The following is a 20,213-nucleotide window of genomic DNA, read 5'->3' as shown; positions in this document are numbered from 1 at the left end:
GAAAGGAGTGTAAGAAGAAGAGAAGGAAAAAGAAAGTCATAGCCCAGTGAAAGCTCAGAGCTTTGTAAATCTCTCCTTTGCATTTCTTTTTTTTTTTTAACGTGGCAAAATGTATGTCAATCAGAAGTTAAGAACTGTGTACTAAGAGAGATAATTGAGATCCAATAAATAAATTTGAATTCATTTCTAATAGCAAACTTTATGCTATACAAATTAAATTTTCCTTCAGTTTACATAGAATTGGGTTAGTTATGTAACTTGTTTACACAGACAAGGGTAATATATAATATATAATAGTACTTAGAATTATATATTCATCTTCATCCATCATCAGTCTTTTTGATACACACTTTCTCTATTTCAAACAAGATTTGCCACAGAAAATTTTGAGTACCGTACAAAATGCTAAAGAATCTTTGATATGGATTAAAACCACTGTAACTCTGCATTAAGACTTCATATGAAAATATGATATATTATTCAAGAATATAAAGATAATGAATAGTTTCTTTTAGACAAAACTGTATTTCTACTGAAAGAACAAAATATAGAAGTCAAAGCAAATGAGAGAAAATCACTTTTATCTGTGGATGTAAATAAGTTGCTTAAATAAATAAGATATGACGAATTTGAAAGACTTTAAAAAGATATACATTTATGTTTCCGTGCTCCCCTGTCCAACCTTCCTTTATCCCTATCCACAATTCTTAGTTAAGGGATCCACCTTAGGGTTGGCAAGAGACTTGACCGTAGAGTGGCTCCCAGGAGCCCAGGGTGATGTCCCCAGATAGTCCCTTGGGCAGCTGAGGATAGGGAACCTGAAATGACCCTATCCTATAGCAATACTGATGAATATCTTGCATATCACCATAGAACCTTCATCTGGTGATGGATGGAGATAGAGACAGAGACCCACACTGGAGCACTGGACTGAGCTCCCAAGGTCCCAATGAGGAGCAGAAGGAGGGACAAGATGAACAAGGAAGTCAGGACCACGAGGGGTGCACCCACCCACTGAGACAATGGGGCTGATCTAATGGGAGCTCTCCAAGGCCAGCTGGACTGTGACTGAAAAGCATGGGATAAAACCGGACTCTCTGAACATGGCGAACAATGAGGACTGATGAGAAGCCAGGGACAATGGCACGGGGTTTTGATCCTACTTAATGTACTGGCTTTGTGGGAGCCTAGCCAGTTTGGATGTTCACCTTCCTAGACATGGACGGAGGGGGGCTGACCTAGGACTTTCCACAGGCAGGGAACCCTGACTGCTCTTTGGACTGGAGAGGGAGGGGGAGAGGAGTTTGGGGGGAGGGGGAGAAGTGTGGGGGGAGGGGGAGAAGTGTGGGAGGAGGGGGAGGGAAATGGGAGGTTGGGAGGAGGCAGATACTTTTTTTTTCCTTTTCTCAATAAAAAAAAATTAAAAAAAGATATACATTTAATAAAAGGGTTCCTTGGTTGAGAAAAGGAAGATTTAAGAATAAGAATACCTAGAAAGTATCATCTCCAGCACAATGTTGTCAGCCAGATTTGACTAGTGCTGGGTCATAACCTTTTGCTTTTTGGACTACACTGTCTTTTATTAAGGTTGTGCTCTGTTGACCTTGACTTCTAGCCACTGGTGTCATGGCATCACAGAACTGAAAAAAGTAATACTGATTACATGTATTTCCTATGTCTGAAAAGACAAGAGAGTTAAGGGACAGACTCAGTTATAGTCTGTTGGCATACAGATAAGTTCCTTAGAGAAAACAGATAAGAAAATATAAATCTGGGTTTTGGTGTTGAGGAAATAAGTAGTCATACTCATTTATGTCATTAAAGTTGATAATCTCTTGCTAAGCCATATAATTAATTGTTATTGTTAATTGTCTAAACCACACTTTATTCAACTAATGGTGCCTTACGTTTACAGATTTATTTAATAATATAGTGATAACTAGTATTTATAAGGTACTTGTTATCTTCAAATTTCTTTTACGTATTCCTGTGTATCAATTTATTTACCTTGTGAAAATTATCTTTTTAAGATGAGAAAAATGAAGTTTTGAGAGGTAGAATTAATCTCTCAGACAGTAAAATGTGGGAAGGAAAACTGAACTCATCCATACTGTATAATCCAAGTGTTTAAGCTCTGCTTCATTCTGTTTTTAAATATTTGATAGTGGAAGTGATGTCCTGATTTGTGACTCATAGCTGTGGAATCTTCAGCTATGCAGGGGAATAGGAAATTGTGAAGAGATGGTGGTTTTCCTGTCTTGTATCATTTGTTTTATCATTTATTTATTCAACTGAAAATCTTTTTATGTCTACAACCAGGTCTTTGTTTGGGCATAGAGATGAATAAGAGATAATCTTTTAGCAATCATCTTTTAGAAGATAAAGTGAAAGGCAGTGCATACTACCCATGTGCTTGTGTGTGTGTTTGTTCTGCTTGCAACCAAACACCAGGAAATACGGAATTCTACTGGGCACCTCTTTCCCTTGGACAAGAGCTGTGGATAGGACTGAAATAATTTTCTAAGTTGGTATTGGCTGAGCTAAATTCTAATGATTGTATGGTATTTTTGTAAGATGCCGTTATTCAGTAAATTCTGGGTTGGTAGGTGGTATTGGCTATCCTAAACGATATAAACTACTATAAGGATATAAATCTCTCATTGTATCATAAGGCTATCTGGTGGAAACCAGTTTTATAATGACAATGCAGCCTTGTTTTATTGAACAATTACACAATGATGTTGAGCAGGCAGTAAGGGTGACTGACATTTTAAATTCCAGGTTAAAATAATTCATTCTGTATAAAGATAAGAACATAGGGAGAAAACCATGCCAAACTAATCAATAATTATTGATCAGTGACCTTTGAAGAGTAACCTCATATTGGTGAGTTAGTATGTTTGTATTTTTCATTTTTCATATTTCCAAATATGAAGAAATGTTTGATAAAAGATAAAGTACATACCCAGAATATAGCAAATAGTCACATTTAGAAAAGTTGTTCCTTATATGAAAAACATTTGTTTAGTGACTTGACATGGGGTCTACTCTGTAGCATATATGAAAGGATTTGGTGATGAGATCTCCTTCCTGCTTTCAGCATTTGAAGGTGGAGTCACATGTTTATAATCTGTCTAGCACAGTATTTCTTGCAAGAGTTGTAGTTGAATTTCTGATTCAAAAGCAACTGATGGTCTGACAGTTAAACCACAAAATTTTCTCTAGAAGGTGTCCAAGGCAACGTTCATTATTTATGAGGGCACTTCCATCCCTCCTTCCTTAACCCTGTCTATCTAACCAATGGGAACCATGAGAACTGTTTGAACTTTGAACAGAAATAAAGGACAAAGTGTTACAGAGAAATAAAGGAGAAGAAAGTTAGGCATTGCTGTAAGATGGACAGGCAGTGAGATTCTTCATATTGAGAAGAAGCTCAAAATTCTAGAGTTCATCATGTAAAAATGTTAGAAAAAGATAATATTATTTCACCCAACTTATAGAAGGTACATAACTGAATATACCCAGAAAATACACCATCAAAATACTAATAATGTTTATCTATAGGTTGTGTGTTTATCAATTAAAGTTTTCTTTACCTTTTTGCCTTTCCATGACTCATACTCAAGAAAAATGTATATCATTTTATAACCACAAGAAAAACAAGTGAGATTACTAATAAACTATAGTTGATGTCAGTGTCAATAGTATAGACAGTATGCACTTATTTATATATAAAATTTTACATTGTAATTTTAGTTCTTGTATGAGATTTAGAGGTAATGAAGAAATAAGAAGCAGAAGAACCAGAGAAAAATGAATAAGATAGAGTACAAAATAGCAGCAGAAGATTCCATAGGCCCATGTAGATATTATTACTTCAGTAGATCATTTATTGGTGGGAGATTCTGCCTTATTTTATTAGGATACTTTCTTGAATCAAAGTACTTGTTCTTTGTCTATCAGTCAGCTTAGACTGCAGCCAAAGGACTATGAAGCAATATAGCAACAGAACAGTTTAAACTATGCACTAAAGTAGCCCTCGGCTAGGCTGCTCGTCAGTGCCACCCTCTCTGATCTGACACACAGGTTTTGAGGGAAAAAAGGTCCCTGGCTCAGAGCAACAATTCTCATATAACTATGAAACTGTCCTTTCCTGCAGTCTTCTAAAGGATCACTATTCCTTGATGGAGGCTGGTTTCCTTTACACAGTATTTCCAGCTTTGGGAAGCAATAATTTGACCTGTGCCGAAACCTGAGATCACATTAATGAAACTGTCCTATTTTAGGTATGTCCTCTGTCTTTCCCTGGGTGCTAAAGTAGGAGAAAATTAAAAACCATCTTTATTATTTTCCCCCTGAAATGCTGAAATGCTTTCCATGTTTGTGTTTACCCAGCAGCGCACTGGCTGTTAAAAGGGAGACCAAAGAGATAGTCAGGTTGCATCTTAACACAGAAGATATTATTAGTCAGACTCTAGTCTTACCCAAGGTGCTTTCCTGCAGCCGAACACTCACTGTGGGTTGTCAGACAATGGATCAGATGCTTATGATATCAACTTACCCATGACAGCCATTTTGCTGTGAATCCTCAATGGAAAACACACTTTAAATTTTATTAACATTGAGTTCAGTTCCAAGGAAAGACACATTAGACTAAAAAAGACAGACGAGCTCATTGTTGGGATACTAAATCATAAAAATATATAGCAGGTAATGATTACAGTATACACAAGCAGAGACTCACATTTTGTTAATGGAAAAAGAAAGCATGAAGGAGGTATCAAAGGAAACCTTCCACATACATTTATGAAAGAATGTGCATTCTAATTTGTTCATTTACATATATTAAACATTTTTAAATCAATAAATTGCTACGAATAATGACAACCTGTATCTCACATCCAGTGTTAACATTCAGAAAACAAGGTTAATTTGCTTGTTATGGCTGACATTTATGTCCACGAATCAAAGGGGAATTTGAGGATATTGTACTTTCCTAAATCTTTTTTTTAATTTATTTATTTATTAAAGATTTCTGCCTCCTCCCTGCCACCGCCTCCCATTTCCCTCCCCCTCTCCAAATCAAGTCCCCCTCCCTCATCAGCTTGAAGAGCAATCAGGGTTCCCTGACCTGTGGGAAGTCCAAGGACCACCCACCTCCATCCAGGTCTAGTAAGGTGAGTATCCAAACTGCCTAGGCTCCCCCAAAGCCAGTACGTACAGTAGGATCAAAAACCCATTGCCATTGTTCTTGAGTTCTCAGTAGTCCTCGTTGTCCGCTAAATCTAGGGAAGCACAATCCTTACACTAGACCTAGAAGACAGGATATAGTCCATTGTGCTCTCAAGTAACTCTATTTTCTTCAATTAAGACTGTTAAAGAGTTCACTAATGGATCCCTGGTGGCAGTTTTACTTATCTGTTAGGACTGGGCAGTGTTTCTATGAAGATTAGTTTGTGAAGTCCGCTCAGATCCATAAACTAGACACCTGTTGCAGTCATCATTTTACTTGCGGTTGTCAATGTGCCCAGAATGGAGGCATGAGCACAGTTGTTTCTACATAATGACATCCAATGTTTCTCACAGATATGGGAGTGACCTGGAGTGATGGCTCAGTGTCTACGCATATGCCTATGCTGCCATTAGGATCTACTAGGTTGTGAGACTCATGTTAAGCTCCACAAACTAGAATAGAGTGCTTCAACTTGGGATGTCTCCAGCACCAGATAGTTGTTTCTGAATTTAGCAGCAGGAGATCCTATGAAAATAGCTGTGCTAGTTTTGAGACTATGATGAAAACCGGAGAAGGGGCCATACACATTTGGTCAATTTCTGGGACTTCATTCTTATGCCTAAAAGCAGTTGTTGTTTTTGTTCAATAACTTGAATTTTAGGTTACCTGAAAATAAATAACCCTCAATCATATGAACACCTGATTTTCGATAAAGGAGCTAAAAGTATACAATGGAAGAAAGAAAGCATCTTCAACAAATGGTGCTGACATAACTGGATAACCTGTAGAAGAATGAAATTAGATCCATATCTATCACCAATCACAAAACTCAAGTCCAAATTAATCAAAGACCTCAATATCAATCTGAACACACTAAACCTGATAGAAGAGAAAGTGGAAAGTACTCTACAATGTATGGGCACAGGAGATCGCTTCCTATGTATAACCCCAGAAGCACAGACATTAAGGGCAACATTGAATAAATGGGACCTCCTGAAACTGAGAAGCTTCTGTAAGGCAAAGGACACTGTCACTAAGACAAAAAGGCAACCTACTGAATGGGAGAAGATCTTCACCAACACTGCAACAGACAAAGGTCTGATCTCCAAAATATATAAAGAACTCAAGAAACTAGACTTTAAATGCTAATTAACAAAATTAAAAAATGGGGCACTGAACGGAAAAGAGAATTCTTAACAGAAGAAGTTCAAATGCCCAAAAGACACTTAAGGTCATACTCAACCTCCTTAGAGATCAGGGAAATGCAAATCAAAACAACTTGGAGATACCATCTTACACCTGTAAGAATGGCTAAAATCAAAAACACCAATGATAGCCTTTGCTGGATAGGATGTGGAGTACACTCATCCATTGTTGGTGGGAATGCAGACATGTACAACCACTTTGGAAATCAGTGTGGCAGTTTCTCAGGAAATTCGGGATCAACCTACCCCAGGACCCAGCAATACCACTCTTGGGAATTTACCCAAGAGATGCCCTATTATATTACAAAAGCATTTGTTCAACTATGTTCATAGCAGCATTATTTGTAATAGCCAGAACCTGGAAACAACCTAGATGTCCTTCAATGGAAGAATGGATGAAGAAAGTGTGGAATATTAGAGTACTGCTCAGTGGTAAAAAAAAAACAATGGCATCTTGAATTTTGCATGCAAATGGATGGAAATAAAAAACACTATCCTGAGTGAGGTAATTCAGACCCAAAAAGATGAACATGGGATGTACTCACTCATAATTGGTTTCTAGCCATAAACAAAGGACATTGAGCCTATAATTTGTGATCCTAGCTAAGCTAAATAAGAAGGTGAACCCAAAGAATAACATATAGTTATTCTCCTGGATATTGGAAGTAGACAAGATTGCCGGGCAAAAATTGGAAACTCGGGGGTGGGGTGGTATAGGGGTAAGGGGAAATGGGGAGAGGAAAGTGAGAAGGGGAAGATGGGGGGAGCTTGGGGGAATGGGATGGTTGGGATAAAGGAAGGGTGGAAATGGGAACATTGAAGTATATATTCTAATTAAGGGAGCCATCTTAGGGTTGGCAAGAGACTTGACTCTAGAGGGGCTCCCAGGTGTCCAGAGAGATGTCCCCAGTTAGTTCCTTGGGCAGCTTAGGAGAGGGAACCTGAAATGGCCCTATCCTATAGCCATACTGATGAATATCTTGCATATCACCATAGAACCTTCATCTGGCGATGGATGGAGATAGAGACAGAGACCAACATTGGAACAACGGACTGAGCTCCCAAGGTCCAAATTAGGAGCAGAAGAAGGGAGAGCATGAGCAAGAAAGTCAGGACCGTGAGGGGTGTGTCCACTCACTGAGACGATGGGACTGATCTAATGGTAGATTATCAAGGCCAACTGGACTGGGACTGATGGAGCATATGATCAAACTGGATTCTCTAAATGTGGCCGACAATGCGGGCTGACTGAGAAGCCAAGGACAATGGCACTCAGTTTTGATCCTACTGCATGGACTGGCCTTGTGCGAGCCTAGTCTGTTTGGATGCTCATCTTCCTAGACCTGGATGGAGGGGGGAGGACCTTGGACATTCCACAGGGCAGGGAACCCTGACTGCTCTTGGGACTGGAGAGGGAGGGGAAGAGGAGTGAAGGGAGGGGGAAGGAAATGGGAGGCGGGAAGGAGGCAGAAAATTTTTCAATAATAATAATAAAATATTATCAAAAGAAACAATATTTTATCAAAGAATAATTATTAAGCAAAAAAAGATGGAACAATTTCCCATGTTCATGTGTCCATAGGATCAACATAGTAAAAATGGTCATTATTCCTCTCTTTCCTCCTCAACTCAACATGGCTCATAATAAATTCCTTGTGGCTTTAGAAGTCCTATGTAGAAAACTTTTTAAAAGTACACTTGCGTTTGCATAGCTTGACAGAAATGCAATTGCAGATAGGTGTCTTTATGACATGTAAACTACGGTTTGTGGGACTTTAGCATTTCAGTAAACATGGAAATGCACGATTTAAAATCAATTACAGCTTCTGTGTAAAGAGGATGCTATGGATTGAGTTAGGTGGCTGCCTTTGTCTGTGTACCTAAGTTAAGGCACTTCTCTTCAGTCAGGACCTCTTAAACTTATACATTCTTATAGTCTCTCATTCATTTAAAAGCATTTCTTAGGGGTGGAGACATAGCTCAGAGGATAAGAACTCTTGCTGATTAATATAAAAATACCATACTTCAGATCACAGAACCCACTCAACTCATTTAGCGTCCTGGTTAGTTTTGTCAACTTGACACTAACTAGTAACTATGAAAAGGGAACCACAATTGAATGTTGCTACCGCTTGATTGTCCTATGTACATGCCTGTGAGTGAGGCATTTTCTTGATTGATGATTAATACTGAAGAGCCCCATCCACTGAGGATGGTCGCTTCCTAGGCAGGTGATCCTTGGTTGTATAAGAAAGCAGGCTGATTGAGTTGAACCATGGGAAACACGACAGTAATCCTTGTTTCTCCATGAACTCTGCTTCAGTCCCCCCACCCCCCCGCCCTTTGCCCAGGTTGCTGCTTCTGTTTTTGCTCTGACCTCTCTCAAAGATGGACAGGAATGATGACCTCCCTCAAAGATGGACAGGAATGACTGGCCATATAAGGTAAATAAACTCTTTCTTTCCTAAGGTACTTTTGGTTAAGCTATTGGGCGCCAAAGTTCTGTAGCTCCAGTTCCAAGTGATCACATACCTTCTCTGGCCTCTGTACATGCACAGTTATACACCACACACACACACACACACACACACACACACACACACACACACACAAATACATACACACACCCACACACACACCTTGTATACATATACATTGATACATACACACAAGTAAATGAAATATATCTTAATTAATTAAGCAATGAAATGCGTCTTGAATTTAGCACACATTCATGTCATTGTTGTACAGGACTTCTAAAAATATTAAATCCTGTGTAAAAACTGCATGTGTTGAGATTAGTTCTATTAAACCCTTCCTCTGGGTTCAGTGCCAACCATCTGACATGAAACACACGCCTGCATCCTTTCATGTCACTCTCCCCTTGTGCTGCAGGCACCAGTGTCTGAGAAGATTGCCAAGCACCTCCCCAATCTCTGTCTATTTAATCCTCATGACACTGTGACCACAGGAGAATAGCATATTCCCAAATATTTGGCAATTTCACAGAATTAAAAATATATTACATTTATTTACCATAGTGCTCCTTCCTGTCACCAGCTTATTTTTAAAATACGCTATTTCTTTCCTTCTTTTTTTTTTTTAAATTTCCCCTTGGCAGTTAAGGAGCATCTTAAAATAAAAGCTACAGGAATTTATAATAAAATTACTATTCCTTTCCCCCATTTCCACTTCTTCAATAAAATTAGAGAAATGCTGGTGATTGCAATAATCTGATTGGTAATGTAAATGCAAAGAAAAAATCAGAAAATTCTAAATTGTGGTTCCTACAGCAACTATAAAAAGACACTCAACATGACTGCATATTTATATTAAGATATAAAACTTAACAACTTCTCCAGTTATACAAATGCTATATAAAAACAAAGGGGTGGAATTATGGTTGCTATGGGAATCACAACTCTGAACCTACTGACTTTTTGAAGTTTAAATATACTGACATAGAATTTCACACTGAATATTACATAGGTACAGGAACACGCACGGGATTAGAGACAAACATGTGGCAAATGACATGAAATGAAATAATGAACGAAATGTCACTCCAGTGCCTAAATGTCTCCTATTTATGGATCAGCCCCTCTCACTGCGGCTATGCAGCCCATCTAAAAACGGAGCAAAATATCCCTGAGCGGTGTCTTATGAAGTGATCCTATGCACTCTTCTCTCCCTTAGTTCAGAGGTTCTGCCACGCAGAGGAACCTTAGGAACTGGGCACTTGTTACAAGTAAAATCAGTTTGACAATGGAATTAGTAATTCACTATCACAGAACTTTTCATTATTTTCGCTAAGTCAAGGTAATAATTATAAATGGAGTTTTATGTGAGTAGGCTAAATGAGATTATATATATATATAATTTCCCAGCTGAGGTATGCAAACATTATATAGATTCTTGACTTCAATACTGAACAATTTTTTTTTCTATTCCACATCTACCATAGTAAAAACATTTTAAATGTTGAGAATTGCTAGTCACTGAGCTAATATTCTGGCTAAGGAATAAGTGTTTATAAGTTGAAAATCACTTAAACATTTATTATGATTCAAGAAACAGACAACATTGGGGAAAATGTCTTTCTTTTGACTCTCCTTAATTCTTTTCCAATCGTTGGAGGTGGCCTTTCAGAAAACAGTTGCCATAGGAGTCACACTTCTATCAAAAGTATGTGAAACATGGTGTTTACCTGATACTCAAGAGTTCTGCTAGGATATTGTAAATCAGTAAAAATTTCCTCAAAGTCTCACCAGCTTAGAAATTTCTATTTTATTTGGTGGAGGTAGATAATAATTGTCTTTTCTATTCCCAGACCACTTCAGAGAGGACAGTTGGGTTAATGGTTTCCTCTTTTATGCTCAGCTTAGTCACGGAACAATATGATGCAATTGGAGTTCCAACCATGCACACAGGGGATGAGGATTTGGTTCAACGGTTAAGAACCTGGCTGAGAACCTGCATTTGATTCTCAGCACCCACATCCAATAGCTTACATTGCTTGTAACACCAGTTCCATGAGGCACCAAGGCCTCTGGATCCTGAGGACAACTGCAGACAGGTACACAACTCTCCAAACACATTGTTAAAAATAAAACAAACAAAAGAACTATTTAATAATTAAGTCAATGTTATAGGTAGATGGTTCAGAGACTTATAGTGTATGCTAATCAGTATGAAGCCAGCTTGGGTTTCAGCAACCATTTTGGGTGACTGGTAGCCACTTGTAACTACAGGTTCAGAAGATTGACTCTCTCTTCTGACCTCTGTAGGCAGCCACATACATGTGGCATATACTCTGCCGCATGCACTCCCCCTGACCCCCCATCCTCCTACAAACAGTGGGCGTTTTGTGCTCTATAATTATTGCAAATCAATAGTATTTGAATAACAGCTTTTTGGAAAGGGCTGTCATACTCACATGAAACATAAAATTTCTTCCATGTTCCAGTTGCCGTAATGACTCTCAGGCTGCTTCTGAAATGATATTTAATAATTAATGTAATGAATCCCTTGTAGATATTTTTTTTCGAATTTTTATTTACATCAGGGAAGCTTCAGGCCAATAAACTGGACTTTAGCCATGTCTTCTGAAGTATTAACTTACTTAACATCTTTGAAGAAGTAAGGCTTAGAAGCCACTGGGATAATGTACAAGACAAAGGATTCTAATATTTTCATAAAAAAATCATTTCAGAAGTGAATCTTATATTTTTACCCAGTACATTCAAACATAAATGCTTATCCTCAGGTCAGTCTGGGGACAAATGGTAGGCTTTGATCTGTTCTATTTGCTTGTTTTTAAAATGTATTTCCATGTAGTTTGTGAAATTCTATAACCCACTAAAAGCATTCTACTCATTGTATGAAAAAACGATAGAGAACTTTGCCAAAAACAAAGTAAAAAACTGAAGAGAAAATCAGGTTATAATTTCTCTCTCTCTCCTCTCTCTCTCTCTCTTACTCTATCTCTCTCATTGTGGAATAATCTTTTTGTATACCATGAATATATATTGATCCCATTGGTTTAATAAAGAGCTAAATGACCAATATTTATGGAGAATTTTTAGGGCTGGGAAAAAGCGGGGAGTTGCAAGGAGTCACCAGGAGAAAGCGCCAAACTCTCTGTTTAAGTTTCTGTAACATTCTACCCTCCCACTTGTTGAATGTGGTGTTTCTAGTCTCGTCATAGACTTACTGTCACATGTAATCCTTCTTTATGCCATAGACAGCTTGTTTAGTGTGAAGGAGCATTTTAGACTTCATTAATGCCTAGTTGTGTTAAATATCTTTCAAAATATACCAATTTTATGTAATAATTTGTATTTCATCTTTGGAGAAATTTTGTTTTCAAAGAGATGTTCAACTCATTTTAAATATTGATGTATTTTCTCAGTTTAATAGAATTTCCTTTTTATCTATGTATTTTTACTTTTTTAAAATTTGACAGCATATATATATGTGTGTATATGTATGTTTATTGTACTGTGATTATGTTCACTCCTCCATTATTACTCCATGGTCGCTCCTTTCCTTCACCTCTGAACATCTTTCTTCTTTCCACTAATTCTCCAGTGAATACTAAAGAAAATGACAACCTCTCAGGGAGTGGTGGAGTCTTGTGTGCACCTTGTCTACTCATTAATAAATAATAAAGTCTCCATCTTGCACAGATACTCATTGCAACTGTGTGTTTGTGATTGCAACAGATCCTTGGTTCTTGCCTACATTTTTTACATTTTACATTTTTTAGCTTGCCTCTTCTATAATATTCCTTTGACTCTGGATGGGTCGAGTATGATATAGATGTCCCATTTATGGATGAATGTTCACCAGTCACCCTCATCATTTCGGCTGGACTTGAGTCTTTGACTAATCATAGTCCTCTGCAAAGGAGCTTCTTTGCCCTAAACTTAGAGGCACTTTCATTTATAAGGATAAACAGAAAAGTTTAGAAGGAATTTTAACAACATATCCATTTAGAGAAACAAGAGGAGTATAATAACCTCCTTGGGCCCATGTCCTTCCCAGCCATAGGATTTTGATAATATCTGTAGAATCAAGTTTCTTCTCTCTTATGCAGATCAAGTTTACAAGCCAATGATAAAGCATTTGATTACCCCTAATATATTGTTTTCATGGCTTGACTTAAAGGGTGCAATCTAACAAGCATGATCTAGAACTAGGCAGGACTATTGGTGAGTTTCTCTCATAATAGTTTGAATATTACCTCCCAGCACTAGAAATACTCACTAGCGAATACAGAGCTTCCAACTCAGCTCCAACTTGATTTCTCTTTCTCCTGGAACAAAAGGTTTGGTATCTTCTGCAAGAGAGTCTTAGCACCATCTTATTCTGCTTGGAAACTGAGAGCAATGAAGAAATATATACATATACATATATACATTGGAGCCGGGGCTCTGAGACCCCTCTGTCTCATGGAGCTGTTCTTCACTTGACATATTTCTGAAAGACTATAACTTCTGAGAGCAACTTACTCCACCCATGATCCCACTTCCTTTCCAAACTCCTTATTATTTTTTAATTATACTTTCAGTTTGTAAAGTAGTGGGTTTCTAAATGTCTGCTTCATACATATAGACAATAAATACAACTTGGTTTGTGGCAAACTTCTTTCCAAGTCTTGACAAATCCACCATATTCAAACCCAACACAAGTTAAACACGATTTTCTCTGTTTACTGCTGTCATTTTTAAGCAAATTATTTTTAAGTGAGAGCAAAGTATAATTTACTAATTTATTTATTCTTCTGTGCTTGTGTACATACTGTCACGTTTAAGAAGCATTTACCAGGCTCAAGGTCACTGAGTATCATCTTATGCTTTCTTAAAATGGTTATAATTTTAGCTGTTATATTTATGCTAAAATATGTTTTGTACATCTCCAACTTGAATATGTAAGGAATATTATATTTTTATAATATTGTATATTCTATAAATTAAAATTAATCTTTTATTACATAAAGCAAATCTTCTTTCTCTAAATAAATTTGCCATCATTTTTCTAATTTTTGTTGTTAAGTTTCATGAAAGACATCAGCCACTGTTAAATTTATTTCAGTCAATACACATATTTTTTATTGTTGCAACTATCAATCAAAATTCTTCTGTCCCTGTCTTCAGCGTTGCATGTCTCATTGACAGGCCTTGCTTGCTTAATGGACCCAGCACTAAAAAAGTATTTTTTACTTTCTTGACGAGTAATTAAATTTCTAACAATGTTTTGGATCAAACAGTTTACTCTAAATTAGTAGTCTGATTTTAGCTGCAATTATACATGTAAACAATTTCCTCTTCTCCCAGAGGTTGTAAATTTCTTTATATTTATATGGAAGGGAAGCAAAGGGGGGGGGTGGTGGTAATCACCTACTCCACCCGAAAAAATAAAAAGGAAATCTATTGAAGTTAAAATTAAAAGGAGGTGTTTGATATGATAAATAATGATGAGATAATGGGTTTCTGTGGGATATGGAAATTGAGACCACAATGAAAATGAAGGCCTCAGCTAAGAGGTGATATACCGGTTGGGTGCAGATGACAGGCATTTATTGTTTGGCTTCTCTGTTTTTCACAAACATGGCCAGCATGTGGCAAGGTGATCTATGAGTCTTTTTGTATATTTGAGTTCTAAGAAGAGGTAGGTCATCTGGGAACGGAAATGTAACACTTATATCCGGAATCGCAGGCTGGCAATACTTCCATAGCTTTATTTCTGAACAGTTCTATGTGAATCTTCTAGGCCAGGTGGTGATGAGATGTTATCAGAAAAATCTGTCTTCTATTTAAAACCTACATAGGCTGCTAGGCAGGGGGCTTTCTAAAGGGGCTGTGCTGAGCAGAACAGGTCATTCATTCTGCAGAAAAAGGTGGCTTGCCTCAAAGGGAAAGATCACAAATTGATTAAACATCCTCAGCATTGCTGTGTTATAAGCTATTAAGGGCCAGTAGCACAGAAACCCTTGTCATCACTAATAAGGATTACAACCTGACTGATTTGACCTAATCATTGGCAGATAATAATAGATCCATCCCTGAAATTACTGGGTAACTTTGATGATTGCTCAGTAGGATGCAGACTAAAGCAAAGCCCAGCATGGATTTTTATCACTTATTTAATCTATTTCACAGTGAAATGTGTCAGGGAGAATACAGAAAACGTGAAACTATTTAGAGTTACTAAGATAATAAATGTTTGTCAAATAAGAAATTTTTTTCTAGCTGGCTACCCTTTTCTTTAAACTTGCCAGATTATTTTTGTAATTTCTTTGATTCTCCACATACTGTTATAGCCTTAATACACAATGCTTTTAAGAAAAAAAACATGACTGAAATAGTCAATTTAGTGCATTTCAAACTTGCAGTGTTCTGCAATTAAATTTGAACACAGCTTTATGTAGATAACTAATCTTTACGGGGATGAACAGATTTTTAGTAGAAATGTTAGTCCATTGAACAGCTTTTAACATCATCTCAGTTAAATCAATCTAGTGTATCACTATTTATCATCTCAGAGGTTCATCCGAATTCTGAAACGGTGTGAGTTATCCCTACAAAGCTTTGTCAGCATGCTTTATAGTTGCTTTCTTTGTTATGATTTTTCTCTATAAGTTAGTTGATCTTCATGAGGTAAGTTCTACTATTTTATTTGCATAGAATAATTAATGGAGTATATTAAATACAAAACTGGTAGCACTCATATTAGGCTACTTGTTTCACAGCAGACTTCCTCTTATTAAGGCTGGTATAATCTTTCTTCCCCCTGGTCACTGAAGCTCCCTGAGTCACAGAGAAAGGAACTGTGATGTAGATGTATCCAGTAGGACTTGACTCACAATGATCACTTGATTTCTGTATTGTGTCTGTTTGTGGTTTTCTGTGATAATCTCCATTTGCTGTAAAGAGAAGCTTCTTTGAAGAGGAGTGGTAGCCACAGTCATCTTTATGTATAAGGGTGTGATTTAGAAGTTAGGGAGGAAAATAGGTAACGGAACGGCAGATCTTCGCTTCTCCTTCCATTCCTCCAAATCCCCAGCTCTGTAACAGATCACCCACTGTAGCCTTCCCATCTTCTTTGTTCCTGTCTCCAGTGGATCATATAGATTTTCTCTAACCTACCTTGCAACACATCCTGTTGTCCCTATAGCCAACTCAGGCATTCTCTGGGAACCACACAAGCCAAGTCTGCTCAAGAAGTAAACAGGCTAGAGAAGTGAAGCAGGAAGGTAACTCCAGATATTCATTCTCCCTATTCTCCTCCAAATCTAATCCCCCAATCTCATCCTTAGAACTGTAGCAGACTACCTGTTGCAGCCTCTTCACTTACTGCCTACATTCCCATAGGACTAAGCAGATCCTGGTGAAGTGCTCTGATTTCTGTTCTCCTTTGGAGCCTTCCAAGCCTAACTCTTAGTCCATCAACATTCATAAATGTTAGCCCCAAATATATATATATATATATATATATATATATATATATATATATATATTAAAAAAACACATTTTACCATGAACCTCAAGTGGCTACACCTAGCAGGATCCATGGAATCCCCTACAAGGCAATGTACCAATAAATCAACTCCTAATGTACTCAGAGATCACTGCCTTGTTTAGCCACCACAAAAGAAGCTTTGTTCTGCAACAGATGGGAACAGAGACTCATGACTAAACAATATATACAGAGAGTTAAGGATCTCTGAACACTCAATTCTAAATAGAATGTCTCCATCAAATTCCCCCTCTCAGGGCTCAGAGAACCCTGCTGAAAAGGAGGCAAAAAGAATGTAAGAACCAGAAGGGATAGAGAACACCAAGGAATCAAGGTCCTCTAAATCAACAGGATTTGTGCACATATGAACTCACAGAGACTGAGGTATCACACACAGGGTCTGCACAGGACTACAGCAAATACTTCTCTAAGTTGCCAACCACTAGCAAATGAAAGTTTTATTCTCTCCAGTAGAAATTTACTGGGGAAACAAAATACTCAAGTATAAACTGTGTGTCTAGGATAGATGGCCAACAGAAATTTACTCAAAGGCATAGTTAGAGGTTCCTAGTCTCATAATGTCATGTTAGAGCTTTTAAAATATTTAGTTTTAGATTTTATTTAATTTAATTAATGCATATATATTTTTCTCATCTTACCCTATTGGTTCTTTGTGTATCTATTATGACTTCTAGCTCAGAGATTTTATGATATTCCTAAGTGTGAATGAGTAGTCTCTGTGTCTATATATGTTTTTTTGTGTTTTTCCTTGGACTCTTTTCTTTGTTTTGATCAATTTTGATGTGTTGGCTTTTGCTCTATTTTTATTTTATTATCATTCCTTAGAATCCTGTTTGTTTTCTAATGAGAGACAGAAAGGGAGTTGTTCCAAATGAGAAGGGAGATGGGGAGGTACAAGGAGGTGTAGAGGGAGGGGAAATATATTCAGGGTTTATTATATAATAAAAGAAAACTGTTTTTAATAATAGGGAAAAAAGAAAGAATTCAGTCAGGAATTATGCTGGTCTAGCAAAGTGGCCATAGTAGATTCTTTTCTAAGGTCCATGACCTCACCAGCCCTAGGTGGAGAGCTAGCTTTCTAGTATCAGACATGATTTCCCTCTTGTTGAGATATGTTCCCTGCTGCAAATCCTAATCTGATTAAAATTGCTCTTAAATCTATTTAGACAGCTATAGGTTACCACCAATATATGAATGCCACTTAAGGCTCGTATAGTATTTTCTGGTACCATGGAAGCTAAACTGCAAAAAGAGTCTTTCAGCTTGGCTCCAAAATGAATAATCTGAAACCTGCATTACAATCTCTTTTTAAATGAGCCCCAAGTCACTCCCGCCTTATCTAATCTCAAAATGCTAAGTCTAAGGTGGCATTTGCATTTTTCCAGTGTGGTAGACATATACAATTCCTTAATATTTGGAGACAAAAATCCCAGCTAATTCATTCTAAGAAAACTCCCAAGAGGAAGAAGGTACATGACTTGGTAATCCCCGTTTTGCATGAACCTCCATTTTGTAGTTTTGGACCACAATTCTTCAGAATGCTTTTGCTTATTTAATTTTCTCTTGTAATTATTTTTTGTTAGTAAGATTTTTGATCAACATTGCTTCATTAAAATAAATGATTTGATGAGCAAGGCAGCTTAAAATTCATATTTTGTACTAATTAACAGATTCTTCTAATTGTTCGAATGCTCCTGATGTCTTTCTAATTCTTTCAACTCATTACTTTTCCCACTGAAGTTACAGTTCTTAAAGGAATAGTAACAGATACTATGAAACTTCCTTTCTGCATACACACACTGTCTCAAAATACATTAATTTGTGAAAGCAGGCCAATAATTTAAAATCTGTTAATTGATGTGCTTTCCTTCCAAAACCAAGTGAAATATCTTTCCTATTTTCCATTTCTACTTTCCCATCTGGGATACTAAAATGCATTTTTGAAAGATTACTTTTAGTTCAAAATAATGTAGCAAAACATATATGAAAAGCTGTAGCTGCTCCCACTCGCATACATTTTGGTTAGTTTAGTAGATCAGCTCTGAGCTTATAGTACTACAGACAGGAACACAAGCAGAAAATCTGATTCATTTTAAGGTGTTTATTCTTCTATATGATGACTAACAAACAAAGGTTATAATGTACAGACATGCACTTGGATCATTTTGAAATGATACTTTTGGCATGGCATTAGTAGTTTGTCTGCCTGGTAAGGTAAGAATGATGATTTTCTTTAAACATAATCATGAAGATTTAAGGAATAGCAACAGCAACTATATAAGACTGTAATAAAATAGATCCAAAATAAATCTGAAAGGACTGTGATTTTGAGAACAGAGACACACAAAAGGAAGTAAATGAGTAAAATAGATAAATATTTACTCATTTTTCTCTGAGGCTGATCAGATATATATCTTATTTCTTTGAAATACAAATATTATACAATTTACAATTGTTTTTTAAACCATTATGTGGAAATCTTAAGAAATAGCCTAAGATTTAATATGTTGCATATATATGCATGTAAAATTCAGGGCTGGAGAGATGGCTCAGTGGTTAAGAGCATTGCCTGCTCTTCCAAAGGTCCTGAGTTCAATTCCCGCCAACCACATGGTGGCTCACAACCATCTGTAATGAGGTCTGGTGCCCTCTTCTGGCCTGCAGATATACATACAGACAGAATATTGTATACATAATGAATGAATGAATAAATAAATAAATATTAAAAAAAATTTCAAATAAACTTGATGATAATTTGCAATGGTATTGACTGCCCTATAGTATATTTTATTGGGTGTGACAACAATTCCTGTTGGTACTTCACAGCTTTGTAAATGATGCATACAGATTGCCTCATTGAATATATTCATAAATCTGAGAAAATTGACCTATTTGATTTTCTATTACAATGTAAACAAGAGAAATATTGAGTTATTGACCTAACAATACACAGGGATAACAAACTATTTATAGTTTTTTTTTATTCCAAGCTTCAAAAATCAGAAAAAGGGAATTTTGTTGATATGTTACATGAGTATCAATAGTCAAGGGCATTTCTTTGAAGTCAGCATTCAGTGGCAAATTTAGAAAAGAGGTGTATATATTAATTCGTTTCTACTTTAATAAGGTAGACAACATATCATAAAACTCAAGTTTCATGTTACACAAACTAATACAAGACTTGTCTTTCCTTTGGTTGACAAATTATCAACTGGCAGTAAGGGAACATGGTCTCCTGAAATTACAAACAGAATACAGAAATATATATATATTCAGAAACTTAGTAAAATGAAGCTTGTTAACCTATCGAGTTGTTTTTCTGTATTGAATTCAGAAAATGGCCAGAAATCTTTGTACAAAAGACATCCTCAAGGCAAATAAATGATCATTGCAATTGAAGAAATCATTGAACTCAGAGAAATTCTTCAAATAGTATGTCCATAAAACCCATGAGCTTTAAACTGACCCTGCTTTAATTTATCTGTATACATAGTATATGTCTACTTCTGTGGGAAAAAAAACCATGGTGTTGTGATGTGAAGCCCAACCTTTTGATAAATTCTTTAAGAAAAATTAGATCAAAGAAGATCTTGAGAAATCATCGTTATTCTACTCCCCTATTGAGACTTTTCCTTATGAATATCAGCAACGTCATCAAGACTTATCTGTTTTCTGATGTTTCTGTCCTTCCTGGTCTAGCAGCCGTTCAGTCCCAAAGAAACACACAAGAGGTC

This window comes from Microtus oregoni, unplaced genomic scaffold (assembly GCF_018167655.1).
Source record: "Microtus oregoni isolate MIOR12 unplaced genomic scaffold, Mior012 000012F_ref0000307, whole genome shotgun sequence".
Classification (NCBI taxonomy): Eukaryota; Metazoa; Chordata; class Mammalia; order Rodentia; family Cricetidae; genus Microtus; species Microtus oregoni.
The sequence above is the reverse complement of the archived record's forward strand: the minus strand, read 5'-3'. Positions refer to the sequence as shown.